Source organism: Triticum aestivum, chromosome 7A (assembly GCF_018294505.1).
Source record: "Triticum aestivum cultivar Chinese Spring chromosome 7A, IWGSC CS RefSeq v2.1, whole genome shotgun sequence".
In the NCBI taxonomy this organism is placed as follows: Eukaryota; Viridiplantae; Streptophyta; class Magnoliopsida; order Poales; family Poaceae; genus Triticum; species Triticum aestivum.
The window spans coordinates 268509406-268527922 of record NC_057812.1 but is presented as its reverse complement, the minus strand read 5'-3'; positions in this window follow the sequence as shown (position 1 = coordinate 268527922).

Sequence of the window (18517 nt, the reverse complement as noted above, 5' to 3'; positions counted from 1 at the left end):
TGTTTTGTTGTGTTTTTTGTGTTTAATTAGTGTTTCTGCCAAGTAGAACCGCTGGGAAGACTTGGGGAAAGTCTTGTTGAACTTGCTGTAAAAAAACAGAAACTTTAGCGCTCACGAGAACTACTGCCATTTTTATTTGGAAAGTGATATTTAGTTAATTATTTTTGAAGATGATTAATAGATAAATTCCTCACGTCCAGCAATTTATTTTAGAATTTTGGGGTTCCAGATCTTGCGCTAGCTACAGATTACTATAGACTGTTCTGTTTCTGACAGATTCTGTTTTTCGTGTGTCATTTGCTTATTTTGATGAATCTATGGCTAGTAAAATAGTTTATAAACCATAGAGAAGTTGGAATACAGTAGATATAACACCAATATAAATAAAGAATGAGTTCATTACAGTACCTTGAACTGGTCTTTTATTTTCTTTCGCTAACGGAGCTCACGAGATTTTCTACTTTAAGTTTTGTGTTGTAAAGTTTTCAAGTTTTGGGTAAAGATTTGATGGATTATGGAACAAGGAGTGGCAAGATATTAAGATTGGGGATGCCCATGGCACCCCCAAGATAATCTAAGGACACCTAAAAGCCAAAGCTTGGGGGTGCCCTGGAAGGCATCCCCTCTTTCGTCTACTTCTATCGGTAACTTTACTTGGAGCTATATTTTTATTCACCACATGATATGTGTTTTGCTTGGAGCATCTTGTATGATTTGAGTATTTATTTTTTAGTTTACCACAATCATCCTTGCTGTACACACCTTTTGAGAGAGCCATACATGATTTGGAATTTGTTAGAATACTCTATGTGCTTCGCTTATATCTTTGGAGTTATATAATTTGGCTCTAGTGCTTCACTTATATCTTTTAGAGCACGGTGGTGGATTTGTTTTATAGAAACTATTGATCTCTCATGCTTCACTTAGATTATTTTGAGAGTCTTTAATAACATGGTGATTTGCTTAAAATCCTAATATGCTTGGTACACAAGATTGATAATAAAACTTTCTTATGAGTGTGTTGAATACTATGAGAAGTTCGATGCTTGATAATTGTTTTGAGATATGAAGATGGTGATATTAAAGTTGTGCTAGTTGAGTAGTTGTGATTTTGAGAAATACTTGTGTTTAATCTTGTGATTCCCATAGCATGCACATATGGTGAACCGTTATGTGATGAAGTCGGAGCATGATTTATTTATTGATTGTCTTCCTTATGAGTGGCGGTCGGGGACGAGCGATGGTCTTTTCCTACCAATCTATCCCCCTAGGAGCATGCGTGCAATACTTTGCTTTGATAACTTGTAGATTTTTGCAATAAGTATATGAGTTCTTTATGACTAATGTTGAGTCCATGGATTATACACACTCTCACCCTTCCACCTTTGCTAGCCTCTCTAATACCGCACACCTTTCGCCGGTATCATACACCCACCATATACCTTCCTCAAAACAGCCACCATACCTACCTATTATGGCATTTCCATAGCCATTCCGAGATATATTGCCATGCAACTTTCCACCATTCCGTTTATTATGACACACTCCATCATTGTCATATTGCTTAGCATGATCATGTAGTTGACATTGTATTTGTTGCAAAGGCACCATTCATAATTCTTTCATACGTGTCACTCTTGATTCATTGCATATCCCGGTACACCACCGGAGGCATTCATATAGAGTCATATTTTGTTCTAAGTATCGAGTTGTAATTGTTGAGTTGTAAGAAAAATAAAAGTGTGATGATCATCATTATTAGAGCATTGTCGCAGTGAGGAAAGGATGATGGAGACTATGATTCCCCCACAAGTCGGGATGAGTCTCCGGATGAAAAATGAAAAAAGGGGAAAAGAAAGAAAGAAAAGAGGCCATAAAAAAGAGAGAAAAGGCCCAAATAAAAAAATGAGAGAAAAAGAGAGAAGGGGCAATGTTACTATCCTTTTACCATAGTGCTTCAAAGTAGCACTATGATCTTCATAGTAGAGAGTCTCTCATGTTATCACTTTCATATACTAGTGGGAATTTTTCATTATAGAACTTGGCTTGTATATTCCAATGATGGGCTTCCTCAAAATGCCCTAGGTCTTCATGAGCAAGCAAGTTGGATGCACACCCACTTAGTTTCTTTTTGAGCTTTCATATACTTATAGCTCTAGTGCATCCGTTGCATGGCAATCCCTACTCCCTCACATTGATATCTATTGATGGGCATCTCCATAGCCCGTTGATACGCCTAGTTGATGTGAGACTATCTTCTGCCTTTTTGTCTTCTCCACAACCACCACTCTATTCCACCTATAGTGCTATGTCCATGGCTCACGCTCATGTATTGCGTGAAAATTGAAAAAGTTTTGAGAATGTCAAAAGTATGAAACAATTGCTTGGCTTGTCATCGGGGTTGTGCATGATTTAAATATTTTGTGGTGAAGATGAAGCATAGCCAGACTATATGATTTTGTAGGGATAACTTTCTTTAGCCATGTTATTTTGAGAAGACATAATTGATTTGTTAGTATGCTTGAAGTATTATTATTTTTATGTCAATATGAACTTTTGTCTTGAATCTTTCGGATCTGAATATTCATACCACAATTAAGAATAATTACATTAAAATTATGCCAATTAGCACTCCGCATCAAAAATTCTATTTTTATCATTTACCTACTCGAGGACATTATTGGGCTTTATTATCCACTTTTATATTATTTTTGGGACTAACCTATTAACCGTAGGCCCAGCCCAGAATTGCTGTTTTTTGCCTATTTTAGGGTTTCGAAGAAAAGGAATATCAAACGGAGTCCAAATGGAATGAAACCTTCAGGAACGTGATTTTCTCAACGAACAAGACCCGGGAGACTTGGACCCTACGTCAAGAAGGAAAAGAGGAGGCCACGAGGTAGGGGGCACGCCCACCTCCACCAGGCGCGCCCTCCACCCTCCTGGGCCCCCTATTGCTCCATCGATGTACTCCTTCCTCCTATATATACCTACATACCCCCAAACGATCAGATACAGAGCCAAAAACCTAATTCCACCGCCGCAACTTTCTGTATCCACGAGATCCCATCTTGGAGCCTGTTTCGGAGCTCCGCCGGAGGGGGCATCAATCACAGAGGGATTCTACATCAACACCATAGCCCCTCCGATGAAGTGTGAGTAGTTTACCTCAGACCTACGGGTCCATAGTTATTAGCTAGATGGCTTCTTCTCTCTTTTTGGATCTCAATGCAATGTTCTCCCCCTATCTTGTGGAGATCTATTCGATATAATCTTCTTTTTGCGGTGTGTTTGTTGAGACCGATGAATTGTGGGTTTATGATCAAGTCTATCTATGAATAATATTTGAATCTTCTCTGAATTCTTTTATGTATGATTGGTTATCTTTGCAAGTCTCTTTGTATTATCATATTGGTTTGGCCTACTAGATTGATCTTTCTTGCAATGGGAGAAGTGCTTAGTTTTGGGTTCAATCTTGCGGTGTCCTTTCCCAGTGACAGTAGGGGCAGCAAGGCACATATTGTATTGTTGCCATCAAGGATAACAAGATGGGATTTTATTCATATTGCATGAGTCTATCCCTCTACATCATGTCATCTTGCTTAAGGCGTTACTCTGTTTTTAACTTTATACTCTAGATGCATGCTGGATAGCGGTCGATGAGTGGAGTAATAGTAGTAGATGCAGGCAGGAGTCGGTCTACTTGTCTCGGACGTGATGCCTAAAGTTGACAAAGGCCTCCATCCCCGTCAACTTAGTAGGCCCACAAGTCAGCCTCCCACCAAGGCGGGTCCCAGCTAGCAGGGGGTATTCATTTTTTTGTGCGTAATAAGGAGGCACTTCCGGTGGGTCTGAGCTGACAACGGGGGGAACATTTTTTTCGTGAAATACGGTGGCCCGTCCTGTGGGTCCCAGCAGTCAGGGGGAAACATTTTTTATGAAATACTGGTGGCCCGTCCGGTGGGTCCCTGCTGTCAGGTGGAGGAATAATTATTTTCCGCGTAATAAGGAAGCACTTCCTTGCGGCTGCTGTGGACCCAGCTGTCAGCCTCTCCACGTACAGTACTCTTCCGATGGAAGTCGGTAGTTGACCACATTGACCACGCCGCGTCGAGAGCACCACGGTGATGGACGACGGCGAGGCCAAGGAAGGGGATGACGCGGAGCCGGGGAAGACACGGCAGTGGAAGCCCGCGCGGAGAGGAGTACGAGGGTTCACCGGTTCGGCTGTGGTGTGAGGCTGCCGTCGCCGCAGAATAACAGGGGGTGTGGGTGAGTAGAGGGATGCCGTGGCCAGCAGTGGGAGTAGTAGGGGGCGTTGAGGCCAGCGCGGCAGCACAGCTGGCCACGGGAGGCGGGAGTAGGCGGTCCCGCCGGCACTGCTTTGGCGGCTGGAGCAAGAAGATCAAAGATTGAAGAAACACGACAGCCGTTGGATTGACATCCAACAGTTACGTCTGGTAGAATCGTTAGTTGACGTATATAATAACTAAAAAAATCTTGCATACACGTCAACTAAACAGGCCCACAAGTCAGACCACTCCCTATTTTTTTACTAATTTATATATAGCTCATGGCAACTTCTTATGCAATTTATTGCAGTCGTTTTTTTGGTTGGCCAGGGCCAATTTCGCATATTTCTGTGGGTTCCAAACTATTTTTAATACCAAAATGTCGAGCCAGATTAAAAGTACTTTGAAGATATATTTAAATTAGGTTAATGCCCAGTGAAATAGGAATCTGAAAATGTGAAAAAATTCAGAAATTATAAAGTAATTGCCAATTTGTCATCTGTTTTTATATTTACAACCCATTTCATATTACTTTCAAGATTTGCAGGCGTCTTGAAAGAGTTGCAGCCCATCAGGGCATAGAAAAATAAGTAGGCCTGGATTGAGTATTCTTCAGAAAAATTAAACTGGGCTCATTTTCACAAAGAAAAAAATAGCTGGGCTGGTCACATGGTGAACATAAAATATAAGCCTGGGCTAGATGGGCCACAACCCAGTTCAAACCCTGCTCCGCCTCAACAATACCAAACAAAAAAATACTGCCCGAGTAGCTACGTCCCAGGTGTCAGCCGATCTTGTGATGTTCTCTTGTCTATTGACTATATACGCAATGTCATGGGTCCCAGATGTCAGGAAAACACTAGGAGGAAGCATTTTTTCCATACGCTGACATGGTGGGCCCATACTGTCATCCTCTCCATGTACTTCTGCCGATTCCTGTTGTTTGTTGACCATGTTGACAACGTGAGAGGATGGCGCCGTGGCGAGTGCACCAAAGCGCGCGGAGGACGTCGGCATTAACGATTTAGGAGACGGTGGGGCGGTGATGCGTGCGCTGAGGCGCAGCCAGCCGTGGGAGGCGGAAGCAGGCGGCCCCGCCGGCGCTGGTTTGGTTTTGGCGTCTAGAGGAAGACAGGACTGAAGAAACATGACAGACTGTAAAAGCAGCAGGAGTACTTAACAACCTTAAATGAAACCAGCAGGGGCACTTAACAACCAAAGCTGAAAGCAGTATGAGTAGTTATACAGGTTCAACCGTACAAAGCACGACTCAAACAGAGCTACTTTGCCTACAGTTAACCAAGGGTGAGGCCGCCAAGCCCCAGGACAAGGCCCAGGCACCACCCCGCGCATCCACAACCTTCTGAAAGCGGCTTCATCTCGCAACATGGTCAATAAACAGGATATTCGCTTTAGAGCCATGGAAAAGCATGAACATAATCTTCTGTCCTATTCTCCAAGATGGACGAGCCTTCATTATTTGAGACCACCCATGAATAAGTATCTTTTCACCTCCAAGGGGAATTGAGTAGGTCGACATAAACATCATGTTGTGACCAAGCGCAAGTCTGACCCGACCATGGTCAGGCATCTGTATAGGAACAATAGAACTCGGCAGTTCCTGTTTCAAGAAGATCACAGCTGTAAAACTGTGTATAAGCAATAGTTTATGAACAACATATATAACAGAAAACAACTCGTACCATAAGTTTCTCGACATAGTTGGACTTGTTCAACGAGTGCAGCAGTGGCACACATATCCCACGTGGCCTTCCACCATTGAAACGCCCCACAAGGACCTCAAGACAATCAATAAAGTGTACGAACATGTGGATGTCGATCCAGTCAACTTCAGTGCCATTAGTAACAGTCGAGTTATTACAGAGTAAAAAACGAGCAGACTGCTTAACTCTGAAAAAAACCTACACATGCCACCAATTATAAGAAAATATTAGTTAGAAGTAGCATCTTCGTGAGAGATTCGTTGCTACTTCTAAAGTTAAATTGTGATTAGTTAGACAGAATATGTGGATTAAGAAGTAATCGAGGCAACAAGCAAGAACCAGATACAAAACTAACATGGATGAACAATTGGAACAACATCGGGGTGGAAGATCGCAGTGAAGATGAGACCAGGTTCTGCTATTTCCATCAACATTCATGCGCCAACTTTTGGTCCGTAACACTTGAGAAAGTTTATCCAAGTTCGGCCATAAAAAAGCAGCGATCTTCTTGGTTCATGAACCCAACTCGGAACTTATATCCATGGCTTGTCTTCACTGTGACCATTAAACTAGTGTATTCAGTTATGGCAAGGCCGAGCATCTTGAGTACATGTGTTCTGGCAGAGCAAATAATACACTGCGGGAAAAATAATATGAGAACACAACATGTTCAAAAAACCCCACCCTCCTGGATAGAAAAGAGGATTCTAGGAACATACTTTGCGTGTTTTAAAATGTTGTGTTAGGATGAGGACCAAGTGTGGCGTCTCGCCGAGGGCGCCGAAACCTGTAGGGTACTCACACTTTGGGCACTGCAAATGAAACACACTAGATTCAGTAGGAAGAAAAATGCATCAATGGCGACGGCTGCCATCCTAGCATTACCTGCGACCAAGGGACTTGGATTTATCGGGGATGGATGAAGAATTCGTACCTGGTTCTCCATGAGAAAACCCTATGCAATCGCCAAGAGGGGGTTTTCTCTGAACAAGCAGACGAGGGAGAAGGGGATTCAGGCCCAGTGAAATATTGCCGCTTCGTCCGTCCAGCTTACTGCTAAAGCTGGAAAGGGGGTGTGTCTACCGTGAAGTTGTGCACTCTAATTTGTGCATATGGCACATGGACCCCGTTGTCGGTTGCCCCACATATCAGCGAAAGGAAGTAGAAAGACAGGAGTAACTAGTTACACATAAATATATATTTTGACAGAGAGTACTCCCTCTGTAAAGAAATATACAAATCTTTCATATCACAGGCTCACCTTGCCGAGAAATATACTCCCTCTGCAACGCACGGGCATTATGGGGGTTCAGCTGAGAATATAATACTCATATAGGCTCACGGTTCTGTACTTTGGGCTGCAGGCCGACCCTGCATGTTTGGGGGGCCATGTGTTCTACCTCAGCGCTTTTCATATTGCAAGCGATCGGTACGTCGCTGGTTTTAGATGCTGTCGCAAGGTGAATACACAAAATTGAATAAAGCACGACAGCTGTTGGAATGAAATCGAACAACAGTTCCTAACCAGCAATTAGAGTTGCAATTCTATCAACTATATACCATGTGTAACACTGTCGTACTACTTATACACATAGGACACTTGTTTCACCATGCCAGATTATTACATCAAAATCTCTCGAAGGATAGATCAGTTTGACAGTTGCGTGCTGCTACTGAAAAATTTCAAAGCTGATTTGGACCAACTCTCCTTGCCGAGAAAGTTCAATTTTGACATCATCCCCTACCGCAAGATATGATTTAGATTTGAACCTTGACCATCCTTTAGCATCAATCATCATCCGACCATCCTTTGTACTTACGGTATATTCAGCAGGTTCATTCACACCAAGGCTGTGCATGGTAAGAGAAACTTGGCCGCGGTCGCCCAGATTGTTGAACGACTCCCTCGTTGCTCTAGGAATTCTCTGTTTGCAAACAAGAAGACATACCCAAACAGTTAGATCAACACAGTGAATCATGTGAAACAACATGGAAAGAAAAAAGAACGAAGCACTTGGGCGGCCAATACTTACCAAGAAGGTGGACATGTCGGTTTTTGTAAGGACTTTGGTATATGAAGTGCGAACTGCAGCCCAGTCTGTTGCCAGTGCAACTGCATGGGCTGGAGCAGATGCAAGTGCAAGTGTTGGTGCAGGTGCCGAAGCCGATGCTGCTGCCGGAGATGGTGCTCCTTGTAGAGCTGGTGCCAGTGTCGGAGCAGGTGCCGGTGTCGATGCCCGATCATCCGGTAGATCAGACTGATCCGCTGACGCGGTCGGTGCCCAATCCTCAGCTGGATCAGACTGAGTTGCTGCCGCTGTTAGTGCTAGAGCAACTGCCGGTGCTCGATCTGTGCGAGACAACGGCGATCGTGTCTGGTCTTCTATGATCAGCTTTCTAACTTGACTAGGATCCATGACCGTGATCCAGTTTTATTCTTCATTTCTTTTAAACGCTAGAAGGACTAATTGTGGCGTTTTTGTTAAACCAAACTGCAGTTCATCATAGGGATTCAGCTTGTACTCAGACAACAGACTGATCCAATTTTTTCTAGTAATATAAGTGATGGACAGTGCCTTCGTTACTGACACGACATAAGAAGTGAAACCTGCAAAAATAGCCATCGTAGAGCAAACCAAATGGTTTATTCTGTGATGAATGTCACATGGCAAAACCTGCATCGTAAAATTGAAGGAAAAGAAAGAAAACATGACATTAAATCAATAAGATTTAGACAGTAAATCAACAAGATTTACTTGATGTGACACGAGTGAATCCGTACCAGGAAATCACTATGTTGAAGTACTAAACAGAAGATTGATCATCCAACTACGCGTGGCATGCAGGGGCCTCGCCTACTCCCACAAGCAGGACAGTCCAAAGGTCGTGACAAATTGTATGGACCGAACACCCATGGGACTGGAAATCCCGGTGGGTGCAATAAACCCTGCAATGCATACAGATATTGGAGTGAACCATAATTGATAAACCGTCCTCACAAAAAATATGATTTGGATACTTCAAAATATACAGACTGAATTGAGTGGACAGACATTAACATAGACCGTTCTCAGGACTGACCACACACCAAAAGCGGCAGTACTAATAAACAATACAGGGTTCACAAACACAAATCAAGTATTGAACAATAGTACTTACTACAGACAAGCAAAGTTGCACTAACTAAACTCTGCAGACTATTTCTTGCCACCAACCTACGGGATGAACCCCACATAACTGACTAGGCCATGGACTTCGTGTGAGATGTCTACATGCACCATCACCATATTGTCAACCTTGGAGAACCTAACAGAGTGGTCTTTCCACTCATAAACATGATGATGAAGACAGGCCACATCAGATTTGTTAGGAAGCTTTACAATAATCACACCCTTCGTAATCGAAGGCATAGCCAGGAAATTGTTGTGGTCAAGTACAGCCTTGAGAACACACCTGACAACAATGCTACAGGAAAACACTAGTTCAGGACACGTGGCGACAAGGACACAGCAGCTGGATAGTTCAGCAGTAGAACTCATCATCAGGTCTTCTAGTTCACATGGCATGACTTTGAGAACTTCATCTCCACCACGGACCTAGTTCTAATTCAAACAGAAACCATATTTTATTACTACCTCCGTTCAGAAATATAAGATGATTTTCGATATTATACTCCATATATGACTACATATACGCACAGAAATGAGTGAACAAAGACACTAGAACATGTCTTCAAAGACATGAGAGCAGAGGGATTACATGCAATATCCATAACACAAGTTACTGAGGCAAATATACCCTCTTAAAAGGTAGCATTGATGTTCATAAAGTACTCCATCCGTCCCAAAATTCTTGTCTTAGATTTGTCTAGATACGGATGTATCAAGTCACATTCTAGTATTAGATACATCCGTATCTAGACAAATCTAAGATAAGAAATTTGGGATAGAGGGAGTAGTTGAAAGTAATCTATAAGAAATCAGTGTCAACCTCTCGCATGATTTGGTCAAAAGAGGAATTTAGAACCATCATTTGGCACACTAAAATCACATGCAAGATCACCCAGAAAGTTGTACTACCAGTACTAGTACTGCGTGTTAGATGAAAAAACACAATCAAGATCGAGAAAAAGAACGTCAACAAGAGACATTACCTGGACTTGCTTAATGAGGGATCCCGGAGAGGGGAGCTTGGACAGGGCGATGACTTTGAGCTTATCTGCGGTAGCCTCGGTGGGGTGCTTGCGCTTCTTCATACCATGAGCCTCGACGGTTTTGGCCAGAGCCATAGACATCATGTCGGCCGGTGCTCTAGCGTCCATCCAAGAGAGGAAGCTGAGAGAGAGGAGTGAAAGGAGGAATGAGATGAGGGAGAAGCGAAGCGAGTGGGGGTTTTCTTCAAGAGAGGAAGCTGATAGAGAAGAGTGAAATGATGGTTGCTTCATCCGTCCAACTTACGGAGGGGTTTTTGTGATTTGACGGCTCATTGGGCATTACTGTGGCGGTTCGATCGGGGTAGTGTCGGGGGTTTGGTGCGACATATGCCAACGGATGGCTTATCATGGTGGGGGTGAGTAGAACGTCGCCGGTGCCTGGAAACGGGATGAGGTGAAGACATGCACGCCGGCGAATCTTACCCAACTTCGGGGCTCTCCGGGGATATAATACCCCAACTACTGCTCTGCGGGGTCTCCGCATGATCACTATGGCCAAGTGCTTACACGGTGGCTCCTTGAGCTGTTTCTGGTGGTAGAAGAGGGCAAGGCTAGCTCTCTCCTTCTATCTGGTATGGTCTGGAACTACTGGGATCCCACCCCTTGCATGGGTGCCCTGGGGGGTTTATATAGGCCTACCCCCAGGGGTACAATGGTAATTCGACTGGGCGTGGGCCCAACCGTCAGTGCCTCCAACCTCCGACTTCTCCGCCGACAGCTGGGGCCCGCCGACTGGTGGGCCCCGCCGACTGGTCTGGTACGGAGCCGACAGGCCGCGTCCGCCGCGGGCGGGTCTTGCTGGCCGCTGATTACTGTAGCCGTGGTTCTGATGACGCAGGCTTGGTCATGGGGTCGTGGCAACAGCCCCGCCGCCTGGCGGGCGATCACTGTGGCCACTCCCCATCTCATCTTGATTAATGGCGCGTGGGCCCCGGGGGAGGGCTCGGCCGACTCCCCCGGGCCGACTCCCGACGGGTCCGACTGGCGGTTCTCCCACCGTCTCCCGAGGTCTCGCTGACTGGTGGGCCCCACTGCCTCTAGGCCGTACAGACAAGCCGTCATGGGCGCAGGACTTGGTACTGTGGTGCTGATGTCAGGGCCGGCCGGGCAACAGTGCCACGCCGCATGGAGATCTTCCCGGGTACGGCGTGCTGTGGCCATGCCTGCCCTTGGTAAGGGGCGGGAGTGGGCTTCACTGTAGCCACGCCTCTGCCCCGTCCCCTTTGATGAGGTCATGGGTTTGCTGGAGTCGCCGGCCGACTCCCCAAAGCCAGCTTCTCTGGAAGTTGTCCCTGGAACCCGGCCGTGAGCGGGCAGTTGGCCTCCCTGCCGTCGACTCCTCAGGAGACAGCTCTTCGCCCTGGGGTCTTGAGGGGCGCAGCCTGCCCTGATGTCTTGAAAGGTTATGGGACTCGGGTTGGCCTACCCGTAGCCCATTACTCCGACAGTAGTCCCCGACGCTTGTGAGGCGCCACGGACGATCGGCCGAGAAGCCTCAGCAGTTTCTCTTTCCGGGTGCTCAACACATGGTCTTGATTGACTTCTGCCGGGCCGTCTAGAGGGAGTCGGACTTGCTCAACTCGGACTTCACTCAATTTCGACTTGCTCGGTATTTCAAACGTCACGGTGGGATTTTAAGTGGCGTGCTAGCTAAGCCTCCAGGCCGCCACCCATTCTTGGCCTGTCACGCGAGGGCACGTGGCTAGGCTATCCTGCCAGCCCACGCGTGCGACGGGACAGGCCCACAAGCGGGGCCCGCCACTACCGCGCCTCGGCGCCCGAGCGGATCCGCTGCGGCCCCGGTGGACGGTTGGGATTCCCATGGAGTTACCGCGTGCAGTAACTTTACGTAGATCGTGGGGGTCGTGGGGTTGTGGGCGCAGTAAATCCCCACGTCCGCCCCTCGGCTTCGCAGCCCACAGGGCTATAAGTAGGGGGAAGAGGGGGGCACGCGCGCCCCTCCTTCCCACTACTCCTCGTTCTCTTCCTCCTTGCCGCTCCTCGCACTCCTCCTTCCTCTTCTCTTCTTCGCTCCGCCGCACGCCCAAGCTCCGGCGAACGCTGCAGCGACAGCTCACGATGAGTTCTTTCTCCACTGCCGCGCCTCCCCCAGTGCGTTCCGGCACCTGGGACGGTTCCGAGGTTCATGAAGACCACATTGAGTTCCTCCGCCGGACCCATCGGCTTCTTGGCGAGGATCGCATGCAGGTGCATCTTGCGCCGGAGGGGGAGGTTTCCCCCACCCCGCAGGAGGGCGAGCGGGTCATCTTCCGCTCGCACTGCCTGCGCGGGCTGGGGCTGCCGGCGAGCAGCTTTTTCCGGTCTTTCTTGGAGTTCTACGACCTCCAGCCGCACCACCTCACCCCCAACACAGTGGTGCTGCTGTCCGCCTTCGTGGCCTTGTGCGAAGGCTTCCTTGGAGTCCTCCCCACCCTTGAGCTCTGGGGGGAGTTCTTCTTCTCCAAGCTTGGCACCCAGGCCGCGGGCGTGTCGGCTCAATGCGGTGCCTTCATCGCCGTGCGAAGGTCAGGAGCCGACAACCCCTTCCCCTCCATCTCGCTGATAAAGTCGGTGAAGATGTGGCAGAGATCCTACTTCTACGTCAGGAACGTCGCCACGAGGGGCGGCTGGGTCAATCTGCCGGCTTTCGAAGCCGGCCCGCCGGCTGGGAGACTGCCCAACTGGTCGTACCGGGCCAGGTCGCTGACGCCTGCGGGAGCCGGCGCCATCACGCGACTCCGAGTGCTGACGCAGTCGGAGGGTCTGATTTGTCCGGACCTGCTGGCCACCTTTGTCTCGCGCCGAGTTCTCCCACTCCAAGGCCGCCCTCACATGATATGCCAGATGAGCGGGCACCACGACCCGAGTCAGATGTGCACCAAGGACATGCCTCACGAAGAGGTGGCCTTCATGGTGAACTACCTCTCGGACAGCACGCTCCTGGAGGACTGGCGATTCGGCAAGGAGTCGTACTCCCGCGCCAACCCCCCGCCCGTGGTGAGTCGCTTTTCTTTTCTTTCTTTAGATTGTCTTCTTCTTGTCGAGTTTTGTTTTGACCAGTCGGCTTTGGTTAGAATCCCCTTCTTCATCCACCAGCCGGCACCTCGGGGCCGGCCCGTGAGTTCCTCGCCGACTGGGTGGAGAGCGATGTCGACGACCCCGATCTGGGGGCGGCGGCTCTGGAAGACGACGCCGAGGGAGGAGGAGGGACAGCAGGCGACTTCAGGCCTTCGGCTACCTTCGCCGACTGGCCTGAAGACAGCACCGAGGGAGAAGTCGCCCCTCGCCATCGGCCAGGAGCCAGCCAGCCTGGCGCGGGCTCTTCTGCCGCGCCGGGCGCTCCAGGCGGCGGGAAGAAGCACAGGGCCGTGCTGACCTTGTTCGGCAGTCAGCCGAAGAAGCCCAAGGGCTCGGCTGCGGTGACCCGGCGAGACGAGGCAGCCGCGAAGGCCATCCGCTTCCGTAAGGAAGTGAAGAAGCCGCCGTTGGTCTCCGCGTAAGTATTCTGTCTTCAAAGTTTTATTCTTTCTTCGTGATTTGTCTGAGTCTCTGCTTGCCCCTCTTTCTTCAGGGCTCCCCTCTCTCTTGAGCGGGTCGCCGTCGCCTCCGTCATGGGTTCAGCAGAGACATCCGCCACCACTCGGCGGATTGACCCCGTTGCTAACCTCCGGGAGGCGATGGAGCGGAATGCGCAGGAGAGGCGCAACGAAGAAGAGGACCTCCGCCTGGAGAAGGCGGAGGCCGACAGGGGGGAGGCCTCCGCTAAGAAAAAACTAGTGGAGGCCGAAGCCACCGCCGCGGCGAAGCAGCAGGCTGAGGAAGCCGCACGCCGCCAGTCAGCCTTGCTTGTCACCCCGCTGAACTCTGCGCCGCCGCCTCCGGAGTTCACGGGGCCAACTGGAGAAGCCGGCGGGGAAAACCTCGTCGAGGAGAGGGAAGGTGGTGACCCCTCTACTCCGGACGCGCACGTTCCGCCGCCGCCTCCGCTGCCGTCTGAAGGCGCGCAAGGTGAGCAGCCAGCGGACCCTCCGGTGCCGCCGACCGAAGACGAGGCCGTGGCGAGGCTACTCCTCCAAGTCGGCTCGCCAACGCGCCGTCATCTGGAGAAGGCGACTTCGGCACCCCGCCCCCTGGAAGCCGGCACCACCAGCTCGGCGGCCCCAGACACCGAAGCGACGAGCGCCGCACCTGTTGGGTGGGTGCGAGGAGGCGGCACAGGGCCGCTGAACCGGGCGCTCCTGGACGTCTAGGCGAAGCTTCATGCTGAGGGCGACGCTCTCCAGAGTTGCACCAAGGCGTTCCTAGCGTCGCGAGCAGCCGTCCGGGTATGTTTTTTTCCTTTGTCTTTGTTTTCTTGCTCCTCTCTGTGGGGGCGCGTCAGAGCACCCACTGGGTGTAGTCCCCGAGTTTCGGGCCGGCTGCTGAGCAGGCGGCCCGGAACTCCAATTGATGAACTTCTGGGTACTAACTTTCTCTGAAATGCTTGTCGCGGGACTACCACAACCTCCGCGTCACTGCCTTCAACCGTAACGTTGAAGAGCTGGGCAAGCGGACCGCCGACTTGGCGGAGAGCTGGAGTAAGTCCTTTTTTCTCCTCTGCGGGGGCGCGCTGGCGCACCCGCGGGCTGTAGTCCCCGATATTCGGGTCGACTGCTGAGCAGTCGGGCTGGATCTCCCCGGTGACCTACTTTATTGACGACTGTTAGCTTTCTTCCTTTTCTTCAGGAGCCAACGCTGCTCTTCAACAGCAGCTGAGCGAAGCCAACTCTGTCCTGCGCGCCAAAGGGGAGGAGTGCAGTAGGCTCGCCACAGAGCGCGATATGCTGGCCACTCAGTTGGCAGAGCAGAAGGAGCTGCTTGTGAAGTCGCAGAGGGAGGCGAAGGAGACAGAAACCGCCCTCTTGGCCGAGTTTGCGAGCGAGCACTCCCCCTGGTCTAACAAGGAGGCGCTGCTATCCTCCGGCTTCCACAAGATTGAAGACATCGTTGATGGTGAGTCTCTTTATTTTCTTTCCTCGAGCTACTGATTTAAATCGTGCCGACTCCTGGTTTTTGACTAGCTTCTTTGTTTCTTCGCGTCTTTGCAGACTTCTTCCCTAGGCAGTCGCAGGCCGCCATCCAAGCCATCGAGGCCGACCGTGAGAGTCGGAGGGCAGAGGGCGCAGAGATCGCCGCCGATGCCCCCCGAACTCTTGACGAGCACATCCTAAGCATCGAGGCTCGCCTCCGGTCGGCTCACCGGATGCTGTGCCGGCTGCAGCGCATCGGTGCCTAGGCGATTGCCGCCCTTTGGGTGGATATGCAGGCTCCGCGCACCCCCAGCCTGACGGCCAACTGGCTGGAGGTCGCGGTTGGTCGTCTTGAGGCCTGGAAGGGCTCTTCGGCCCGGGCTGGAGCGCTCCGGGCCTTGGAGTTCGTCAAGGCGTGGTACCCGGGGCTGGATCTAGACCGGTTGGCCACGCTTCGGTCGGAGGCCCAGCCGGAGCTAGCGGCTGCGGAAGACGCCCTCGTCAAACGTGTTGCAGCGATCGCCGAGTACACCGACACCAGCATCTTCGTCCCCGAGCGGTCTGAAGACGGCGAGGAGGTACCGTTGGAGTGGTTTGAGATGAACCCAGACTACGGCGAAGACTCGGTGGAGGTGATTGGCTCCAGCGTCGAGGAGGAGGACGAAGCGGAGGATGGAGGCGAGGCGGAGGCACCAGAAGACGGAGCAGACGGCCAGCCTCAGCCCGACCGCGCCTCTAGCAACGATCCGCGTGCGACCGAGTCGACTGCCGCCGGAGGTGATCAAGCCGAGACTAGCCAGCCGGCTGCCCGGACGCCTGACGCTGGCGCCTCCTCCGACCCTCCGAATCCGTCTGCTGCCTCCTAAGCTGCCGCTGTATCTTTTATTTTATCTGCTTCAGTAGTCTTTGAAGAACTTGTTAATTCGCACAATTCCACCCGCGGGGTGTATTTTGAACCTCTACTCGACAATTCGGCCAAAGGCCTATGTTATGTAAATATATATATATATATATCTTTTCTTGCTCATTGTTCTTTTGGCTTTTTTCCTTTGCCGCTTTCTCTTAGTTGCCTGCCTTGCCAATCGGACAGCCGCTCTGCGGACTGTTGCTGGATCAAGTGCTAGGCTACTTTGGGAAAGCAAGTACTTAGCCGATTTCAAGATTGTTTGAGCAAGCTGGATAGAAGACGACAATCCGACTATCCGAGAGTCGGTTTGCGAGAAAGGCTGGAAGCCGTCTTGAGCTATGTTTTATGCTTTGAGCCCTTGACCCTTTTTCATGCGAACACCCATTCTACCTTACCTCTGCCCACCGTACAGTCGCTCTGCGAGCTGCGGCTTCTGACAGAAGACGGTTTAGGTGTTTACACACTACTTGTCCGGCTGCAGGAAGCATTTCATAGTGCAAGGCGGCATGTCCCCGGGTCGACTTGTCGAGCCCGGTGCCAAGCGGCATGACAAAGAGTAACATACTTGTAGGCATAATTTTTATCATACAGACAAAAGAGGGCAGCCCCCGAGCTCGTCTCTGGGGGCCTGAAGTCTTGGTACTTTAATACAAAAGGTAGCATGGTACATACTGCATCAACTGTAAAATCTTCGGAGGAGATTTGCATTCCATGGCCGCTCTGTATCCTTGCCGGAGTCGTCCCTCTTACGTGCTCAGGGCTTCTGAGCATCGATCAGGTAGTAGGAATCTTGCCCAGTACTTTGCTGATGATGAAAGGGCCTTCCCAAGGCGCCGACAGCTTGTGCTGGCTGGCTGTTCGCTGGATCAGCCGGAGCACAAGGTCGCCTTCTTGGAAAGATCTTGGCCTGACCTTCCTGTTGTGGTATCGGTGCAGGCTCTGCTGGTAGATGCTAGACCGGCTGAGTGCCAACAGCCGGCCCTCTTCCAGCAGATCGACACCGTCTTGTCGTGCTTCTTCTGCTTCCTCCTCGGTGTACATGGTGACTCGTGGGGAGTCAAACTCTATGTCCGTTGGGATGACGGCTTCGGCACCGTAGACGAGGAAGAAGGGCGTGAAGCCGGTTGACTTGTTTGGAGTCATGCGCAGACTCTAGAGGACGGCTGGCAGCTCGTCGAGCCAGCAGCCAGCTGAGCGCTCCAGAGGCTCGATCAACTGAGGCTTGATGCCGGACAGGATGAGGCCGTTTGCTCGCTCCACTTGGCCGTTTGACTATGGATGGGCGACGGACGCTAGGTCCAGTCGGATGCCCCGTGTTGCGCAGAAACGGGCCAAGGCGCCTTTGGCAAAATTTGTGCCGTTGTCGGTGATGATGCTGTGTGGTATGCCGTACTGAATTGTGATATCGGTGATGAAGGTCACGGCAGTCGGACCGTTCAGTTTCTTAATTGGCTTCGCTTCCACCCACTTGGTGAACTTGTCCACTGCGACAAGTAGGTGAGTTAAACCACCTCATGCTGTCTTGAATGGTCCCACCATGTCTAGACCCCAAACTGCGAAAGGCCAGGCAATGGGGATGGTCTTGAGCGCAGAAGCCGGCTGGTGCGGCTTGGAGCTGAACTTCTGGCACCCTTTGCATTTTTGGACTAACTCCTTGGCCTCTTCCAAGGCAGCCGGCCAGAAGAAACCGTGCCGAAAGGCTTTGGCGACGAGTGCTCTTGAAGCCGCATGGTGGCCGCATTCGCCTTGATGGATGTATTTGAGAATCGCCTGGCCTTGCTCTGGCTCTACGCAGCGCTGGTAGACACTAGTGACGCTGCGCCTGACCAGCTCTCTGTTGATTATGGTATAGGCTGCCGCCCGGCGTTGTACTTGCCGAGCTGAGGTCTCATCAGTTGGTAGCTCTTTGTTCACCAGGAATTTGAGGATGGGCTGGGCCCATGAGGGTGCTGCTATTTCTTCGACTACCAGAACTGTGACTTGGACGAGGGCGGCTGGGCTGGGAGGCGGTGGGTTGGAGTCAACAGCCGCTTGCTGGGTTGATGAAGTCCCCAGGCCGACTGGCGTGGTCCTTGGGCCGAGTTCTGGAATCTTCGAGTCCGCCACCGCAGTCCCCGGGCTGGGCTCGACTGTGGCGGCTTTGGAGTCATCCGCCAAAGTCCCCGTTCCGTCTGCCGGAGCTCTGGAGTCGGATCCGCCGTCTTCGGGAGGAGCCGGCACAAAAATGGAGTCTAATTCTGGTGAAGGCTTGACAGACGACTTGAGGAGGCGTTGAAGGGCGATGCCAGATGGTATTGTTGTGCGGGTAGAGCCGATTCGTGCCAAGGCGTCTGCTTGGTCGTTGTCGTTTCTTAGCACATGGAGGAACTTGC